Genomic DNA, 9,398 nt, shown 5'->3' with positions numbered 1-9,398 from the left:
AGTCCTTGGGCAAGACTCCTAACTCCACCTTCACCTACTACACTGTAGACTGGGTTCAGTGCCCCGCCTGGGTAAACACCCTACTATACCAATAAGAGTCCTTGGGCAAGACTCCCAACACCACCTTCACCTACTACGCTGTAGACTGGGGTTCAGTGCCCGCCTGGGTAAACACCCTACACTATACCAATAAGAGTCCTTGGGCAACACTCCTAACACCACCTTCACCTATTACGCTGTAGACTGGGGTTCAGTGCCCCGCCTGGGTAAACACCCTACACTATACCAATAAGAGTCCTTGGGCAACTCCCAACACCACCTTCACCTATACACTGTAGACTGGGGTTCTGTGCCCCACCTGGGTAAACACCCTACACTATACCAATAAGAGTCCTTGGGCAAGACTCCCAACACCACCTTCACCTATTACGCTGTAGACTGGGGTTCAGTGCCCCCCTGGGTAAACACCCTACACTATACCAATAAGAGTCCTTGGGCAAGACTCCCAACACCACCTTCACCTATTACGCTGTAGACTGGGGTTCAGTGCCCCCTGGGTAAACACCCTACACTATACCAATAAGAGTCCTTGGGCAACACTCCTAACACCACCTTCACCTATTACGCTGTAGACTGGGGTTCAGTGCCCCGCCTGGGTAAACACCCTACACTATACCAATAAGAGTCCTTGGGCAAGACTCCCAACACCACCTTCACCTATTACGCTGTAGACTGGGGTTCAGTGCCCCACCTGGGTAAACACCCTACACTATACCAATAAGAGTCCTTGGGCAAGACTCCTAACACACACCTTCACCTATTACGCTGTAGACTGGGGTTCAGTGCCCCCTGGGTAAACACCCTACACTATACCAATAAGAGTCCTTGGGCAAGACTCCTAACACCACCTTCACCTACTACGCTGTAGACTGGGGTTCAGTGCCCCGCCTGGGTAAACACCCTACACTATACCAATAAGAGTCCTTGGGCAAGACTCCTAACACCACCTTCACCTATTACGTAGACTGGGGTTCAGTGCCCCGCCTGGGTAACACCCTACACTACCAATAAGTCCTTGGGCAAGACTCCTAACACCACCTTCACCTATACCTGTAGACTGGGGTTCAGTGCCCCGCCTGGGTCAGCACCTACACTATACCAATAAGAGTCCTTGGGCAAGACTCCTAACACCACCTTCACCTACTACACTGTAGACTGGGGTTCAGTGCCCCACTGGGTAACACCCTACACTATACCAATAAGAGTCCTTGGGCAAGACTCCTAACACCACCTTCACCTACTACACTGTAGACTGGGGTTCAGTGCCCCACCTGGGTACTCACTAGTCCTTGCACTCCTCACCTGTGACTGCAGTGCCCCGCCTACTCGTGTGTGATGCTCCTCAGCCTCCAATTCTATGGGTCAAAGCTTTTTTAATGGAGATTATGAACTGGGTGCCTCTTAAAGTGGCTGAATTCAACCATTGTTTTTCTTCCACCTTGATCTGGTGTCACTGCTTGCCAGCCTTCTGGACTTGAACTCTTTAATCAGAGCTAGTACTGCTGTCTCGTGTGGATAGCAAAAGGGGATGGGTTCCCCTTTGAGTCTTGGTTCCTCATCACCTATGTGGGCTGCGTCTCACTGTACTTGACATTCTTTAGTTTGTATCAGGATTGCGTGTCTGACGTCAGCATATTGTCAATTTGGTGAAAAATGGAGAAAAATTAATGGAGAAAAATGAATGTCCTCTCCAGTATGCGAACCCCCCCCTGATATTCTGGGGTCCCGCGTTGTCTGGCTGCTGACTCTCTCTCCATAGCGGTGCTGATGCTTCAGTGTCAGTAAGTGTCTATTTTGTCATCTGTTCTTCTGTAGAGTCTCTGTTCTAGTGCGGTTCTGCGCTCTTCCTCACAGTGACTGAGATCTTCCTGATCTCCCCCAGATCAAGACTACCTCTTTCGGTTGGACCCAATTTTGGTCCTTTGGTCCTTTGGCACTTCTCGCACCTGCTATTTTGGCTCAGATCAGACTGAAAAGTCCAAAGGTTCGGTAGGTGTTAAAGAGAAATCTCTGCTTCTGTACAGAGTGGCTGTGGCCGCCAACAGCTGGATAATAAAACATCACAACTTATGTGAAAGATGTGTCTGATTGACTGAAACGTTTTAGTCCTACAACAGGGAAATTCCACCTCCGTATTGGTGAGGACACACACTAGGGGGCAGTTGGCGGTTAGATGTCTGTGACGATGCTTCGCCGAACCCTGTGAGGAGACATGAAGTCACCTGACTGATTGGGTGCAAGATGAAGATGCAGGCTGGAGATGAGACGACTCTGGACAGTTCTTTGCAAACAGTGAGTGATTTGTTCACAACGTGAAGACGTACAAAAGAAAAATTGTGCAAACCCAAAATAAACGGTGGTTTAAATGTTGACCCGACTCGACAGCAGTTCAGGTAAGTATAAGCAGACTTAGGCCACAAGGCCATAGAAGTACACTCTTATCTCGGCTCTACTCCCTTCTCCTCAGCGTCCTCACTATCTGAGGTGAGCTTGCCTCTCCTTACAGAACCTTCCCCTACCTCTTATAGGCTTAGCCTCGCCCCTGCATTACCTGAGCTGAACCACTCCACTCTGCAGGCACGTTGCTGTCCTCTAAGAGTGGATTAAAAACAAGGGTTAATAAAATTAATAATTTAGTAATATTAGTAATATTACCGGTGAGACGTTTTATTCAGTGCGCACCTTTATGAACCTGTCTCACTCTATTTTCTGTGACCTAGGTGGGCCCTCCAGCACACTCATGAGTGAGCTCCGTCTGCGCTGCCTCTCTTTGGCTGAGTCTACTAGGAGACAGGCAGCAGGTGAGCATTACAGGCAGGTGTTCAGGTCAGTATTACACACACACACACACACACACACACACACACACACACACACACACAGTCTCTGGTGACGGGCAATGCCTTTGCCTTGTCACAGTGACTTGCTCAAGGGCACCTCAGTTACAGACTGTCGGTTCAGAGGATCAAACCGGCGACCTTCCAGTCACAGGGCTGGTTCCCTGACCTCCAGCAGTCTTTTAATAGCAGCGAATGCTTCAACATACTTATAAACCCCAATATAAAAACAAACAAAAATATAGAATTTAACCAGAGCGCCCAAACTAACCTACTTAATTTCTGGTGTCTTCAGCCGTAAAAACAATCGTATTACCAGAAGTGAAGCGTCCGCGCTGTTTATACTCACATATGTGACAAATATTTACGGTCATCACGGCCTCAAACTCGGCTGAACTGGTGAATAACCACCGCAGCTCCGCAGCTGCACCGCTCTTCTTGAGTGGATCGAGCGCTCTATTGCGCTCATAAATACTCGTCTGTCTTTGTTTTGCGCTCCAAACACATTTAGCATAATTGGCTTTATCTGCAGGATTTAATTAGCTTTCCTGCTGAACAGGAGTCACATTACAAAAGACGCTGATACGCCGCGTTCAAGGCGGCCGTTCGAGCAGATGGGCTTTCGGGACACGCTCGCACCTTTTCAGTATAAACAGTGGCGACAATAAAGCCAAAGCCGTTTTCATCTCTTCTCCAACTTCTCCGGCTCCTCCGCTTCCAGCCCGGGGACCCGATGGCTGAAAAGAAAAGCGCCGATTAATCTCACAACCCCCACACGCTCAGAAGGCCAGGCGTCTAACAGCACGATTCAACTGGATCTTTAATAAAGTTAGCATACACTCGTCCACCCAGGAGGCTGCTGGGAGAACCATATGCTCTTTCAGAAGATTTAGCATCACTTAAGTGTCATGTGGCCCTGCGCTACGTGGCATTTTCCATTTTCTTCATACTTTTATTTATTTTACAGTTTTTAACCTTATTGGGTCTTTTAATTGGCCCTTATTTCTATTGAAACGCCTGGAATCCTACAGTTTTTCATACATTTCATTTTCTCCCTGACGTTTGTGTGCATTTATGAACCAATAACTCATTTCTAACACAACTTTCCATCCTCCTAACGTACGTCATGTACACAGCTTTCCAAATGTATTCATCACCTGTATCTTTGCTCTGTATGACAAAGGCCAGAATGCATGTAATATCTTTAAATAGTATTTATCAGTGTGAGTGATTCTCTGTGTGGAGTTGAGTGTAATGAAGGTTCCAGATGTAGCTAAACGTACCGACTGTGATCTGCACTGTGCTTTACATTAACCGTGTACGTCTGCAATCAGACTCTCAATCAGACACCCAATGTACTTCCACAATGTGCTTCAATTGCTGCACACTAATGCTTATTTTTCAGTGGCTCCAGGGACATCAATGCAACTGCTTGAGCTACACCCTTAAAAATGTTGACTCTTCAGGGGTTCTTTAGTAATGTTCAGGGGTTCTTTAGTAATGTTCAGGGGTTCTTTAGTAATGTTCAGGGGTTCTTTAGTAATGGTTCTGTACAGAACTATGAACACTCAAAGAGCCTTTGGGTCTCTGGTGAAATGGTTCTTCAATTTAATGGAGAACGTGTTGTATTATGCATCTAGAAAGGCACCAAAAAGGGTTCTTCTCTTGTTACAAGCTTGGTATTGTCACAATAGCAGAACCCTTTGTGAGGCTGTACAGAACCCTTTTCAAAAACCATCTACAGCACTTTCTCCATTAATCTGAAGAACCATTTCACCAGAGACCCAAGGGCTCTTTGAGTGTTCATCGTTCTGTACAGAGCCATTACTAAAGAACGCCTGAAGAGTCATCATTTTTAAGGGTCCTTGAGCAAGACACCTGACCCCCAACTGCTCCCCGGGCCCTGTGGATAGGGCTGCCCACCGCTCCGGGCAAGCGTGCTCACTGCCCCTAGTGTGTGTGTGTGGTGTTTCACTGCACGGATGGGTTAAAATCAGGAGGTGAAATTTCCCTGGTGTGGGATTAATAATCTTAATCTATAGAAGTGTGTGATAAAACTTTGGGCCCTGGGGTTAAATTAAGTTCGGTTCAGTGTAAAAGATGATTTATTAGATAAATAAATCTAATGATAATTTATTGTAAGAAAAAACGTCATTTTTGCTGCTGTGGTTGTTTGTTTTGCATCAAATCGAGTTTGATTTGTTGGGTTAAACGTTGCTCTGGCTGCGATTTTCCTCCCTGATTTTCTGCTGCTATGAATTACAGTAACGCTCTAAATCCATGAGCTCGGCTATCAGCGCTAACTTAGCACCCGTGGCTGGATCTTGTGAAAAGAGGTGTGAAATAAAGTGTCACTCGTCCGGTGAGATAGCGGACTCAGAACACGAGGCACTTCTCACTCTTTACCCACCCACCTGCACGGAGGGAGGAGCCTGATGGGAGGACTGCGTTTCAGACCGGAAGTAGAGACGTTCCAGTCCAGGAGATGAAGCCTGGAGAGGAACCGGACGTGTTCTGCTGGACTTGGAATCGTCCAAGTTAAACTGGATTCACTGCAGGCCTGGATTTACTATCAAAAAACCACACTCTTCCTGCAAGGGCTCTTTAGTAAAGAACATGGTTCTATATTTAAAGAACCGCTTGCATGCTTAAATGGTTCTCTGTGTGAGGGAAGGTTCTTCAGATTGATGGACAGTGTATATACTGGACTGTAACAATAGCCCAAACTCTTTTTAGTGCCATATAGAACCACATTCTCCATCAATCTGATGAACCATTTCACCATGGAAAGGGTTCTTTAAGTGTTCAGGATTCTACATAGAACCATTTCCTTTAGTAAAGAACCTCTGAAGAATCATCGTTTTTTAAAAGCGTAATAAAGGTAGTGGTTCTTTTTAGAGGCGTGAGTTCCATAGAGAACCATTTGCATGCTTACATGGTCCTTGCAAGGTGAAATGGTTCTTCAGATTAAGGGGAATGTGCTGTAGAGGGTTCTAAAAAAGGTTTCTTCTATTGATTCAGTGTCAAGCTTGTAAGTGTAGAAGAACCCTTTTCAAAAAGGTTCTACATAAAAATTTACAGCACATCTAAAGAACCATTTCACCATGCAAAAAACCCCACCTCTATACAGAACCACTTCCTTTCCTAAAGATCCGCTTTAAGTGGGCAACAGTGATGGGAAAATAGTGGAAAATCTGGAATAATGAGTTTTTTGGGGACTATTTTGCCGCACAGCGCCCTGCATGTCTCCCTCCACCATGAATGGAGTTGAAGTTCTCTAAACTCTCATAAAACAGCGTCTCAGTCATCAGGCAGTGAATTCAGAACCAGTTCATGTAGGAACTTTCTGTGAGGAGCTTTTAGAGGGACGTCTGGTTCCCATCACCACCACTGTGAGGAGCTTTTAGAGGGGGACGTCTGGTTCCCATCACCACCACTGTGAGGAGCTTTTAGAGGGACGTCTGGTTCCCATCACCACCACTGTGAGCAGCTCTGACTCGGTCAGTTTATCTAGAACAGAGAGTTTCACACAGAACCGCTCAGAACCGCTCAGAACCGCTCTGTTTACGTCTGAACTGATTAATTATGAGGGTATTTTCCCTTTTAAAGTAACAAGACCTTTCTTCTTGGTAACTTTGGATGATCTGTGTGGATCTGCTCATTGTAAAATTTTACTACAGCTTTTTTGAGCAAAAGAAACAATTTATTAGCTACACACACCGGTCAGGCATAACACTCTGACCACCTCCTTGTTTCTACTCTCACTGTCCACTTTATCAGCTCCACTGACTGTATAGTTCCACTCTGTAGTTCTACAGTTACAGACTGTAGTCCATCTGTTTCTCTGATACTCTGTTACCCTGTTCTTCAGTGGTCAGGACCCCCATGGACCCTCACAGAGCAGGTACTGTTTGGGTGGTGGGTCATTCTCAGCACTGCAGTAACACTGACGAGGTGGTAGTGTGTTAGTGTGTGTTGCGCTGGTGTGAGTGGATCAGACACAGCAGTGCTGCTGGAGTTTTTAAACCCTGTGTCCACTCACTGTCCACTCTATTAGACACTCCTACCTTGTCGGTCCACCTTGTAGATGTAAAGTCAGAGACGACAGCTCATCTGCTGCTGCACAGTTTGTGCTGGTCATCCTCTAGTCCTTCATCAGTGGTCACAGGACGCTGCCCACAGGACGCTGCCCACAGGACGCCGCCCACAGGACGCCGCCCACAGGACGCTGCCCACAGGACGCTGCTGGCTGGATGTTTTTGGTTGGTGGACTATTCTCAGTCCAGCAGTGACACTGAGGTGTTTAAAACTCCAGCAGCACTGCTGTGTCTGATCCACTCGTACCAGCACAACACACACTAACACACCACCACCACGTCAGTGTTACTGCAGTGCTGAGAATGACCCACCACCCAAATAGTACCTGCTCTGTGAGGGTCCATGGGGGTCCTGACCACTGAAGAACAGGGTAACAGAGTATCAGAGAAACAGATGGACTACAGTCTGTAACTGTAGAACTACAGAGTGCAGCTATACGGTCAGTGGAGCTGATACAGTGGACAGTGAGGTGGTCATAATGTTCCGCCTGACTGGTGTATTTATCTGTCTTGACTCTACTCAGTAGCAGCTGATACCTCATATTAAAGGACTCGGGGGCTGAAAAACTGATTTGAGACGTCCAGAATAGTAACTGCACAATTGCAGATGCCAAAATGAGGCGTATGTGATGAGGACCTTTGTGGACCTACTGTGATAAAAACAGTGCTGAGAGTGATCGTCCAGTGAACTCCAGCAGAAAGGTGATATTTCCAGGCTGATCCTCTTTGACGAGCGCCATGTGTTCCTCTCAGTCTGCTCTGTGGAGCTCTGGTCACATGTTACCTGCCGCTCAGGCAGCTTTTAGCGGAATTAGCCTGGGACACTGCCAGTCCACCTCCAAACTGTTACGACCCGGCCTATGGTCAGGCTGCGGAACAGTGGTGTAGTTTCTGTGTGTCTGATTCTCTGGATCTGTCCATCTCTTCTTAAACTCTCCTCTAAAGGTTCTTCATAGAACAGGATCCTCATGTGTTTCATATCTAAACGCTCCGTTATCTTCATCACTACTTTCCTACCCGCTGCAGCAGCTTCAGCAGCTGGAAACTCTCTGACGCCGTTTCACACGAGTCTCCGATGTGGACTGAATGAAGAATGAAGGGTTTCCGGCGTGACGGTCAGTCCTTAGTGATCTCCTGAGTGTCCTTCGGTCAGTTTCACACAGAATGTAGACGGACACTGAAATGAGGTCACATGAAAGTAAGACTACCACTAAACTTCAGCGACCTCTGTGTGGACCATTCTACTGACCACTGGGGTGGTCCTGTTTTAATCAGCGTAGCTTTTCTAGCCTTTACAGTAGCTTTAGCAGCAGGAGACTCACAGACCAATCACATGCTGTCAGTATCACACGTGACGCTGCTCAGCCAATCAGATCTGTGCATTACGATGAGCTCTGAGACTCGAGTGAGTGACGCCACAGAGGGGAGGGACGAGGAGAGAAACAGCATTCAGAGAAGAAAGTGAGTTGGTGAAATCTGACCGAACTGGACTTTATTTGATCTGATGTTCAGTAAATGTTGTTGAAATCTGACCGAACTGGACTTTATTTGATCTGATGTTCAGTAAATGTTGTTGAAATCTGACCGAACTGGACTTTATTTGATCTGATATTCAGTAAATGTTGGTGAAATCTGACCGAACTGGACTTTATTTGATCTGATGTTCAGTAAATGGTGGTGAAATCTGACCGAACTGGACTTTATTTGATCTGATGTTCAGTAAATGTTGGTGAAATCTGACCGAACTGGACTTTATTTGATCTGATGTTCAGTAAATGTTGGTGAAATCTGACCGAACTGGACTTTATTTGATCCGATGTTCAGTAAATGTTGGTGAAATCTGACCGAACTGGACTTTATTTGATCTGATGTTCAGTAAATGTTGTTGAAATCTGACCGAACTGGACTTTATTTGATCCGATGTTCAGTAAATGTTGGTGAAATCTGACCGAACTGGACTTTATTTGATCTGATGGGTCAGTAAATGTTGGTGAAATCTGACCAAGACTGGACTTTGTTTGATCTGATGTTCAGTAAATGTTGGTGAATATCTGACCGAACTGGACTTTATTTGATCTGATGTTCAGTAAATGTTGGTGAAATCTGACCGAACTGGACTTTATTTGATCTGATGTTCAGTAAATGTTGGTGAAATCTGACCGAACTGGACTTTATTTGATCTGATGTTCAGTAAATGGTGGTGAAAATCTGACCGAACTGGACTTTATTTGATCTGATGTTCAGTAAATGGGTGGTGAAATCTGACCGAACTGGACTTTATTTGATCTGATGTTCAGTAAAATGGGTGGTGAAATCTGACCGAACTGGACTTTATTTGATCTGATGGTCAGTAAATGGTGGTGAAATCTGACCGAACTGGACTTTATTTGATCTGATGTTCAGT

The sequence above is a fragment of the Pygocentrus nattereri genome, chromosome 20 (assembly GCF_015220715.1).
Source record: "Pygocentrus nattereri isolate fPygNat1 chromosome 20, fPygNat1.pri, whole genome shotgun sequence".
Lineage (NCBI taxonomy): Eukaryota > Metazoa > Chordata > Actinopteri > Characiformes > Serrasalmidae > Pygocentrus > Pygocentrus nattereri.
Note: the sequence above shows the minus strand (reverse complement) of the source record.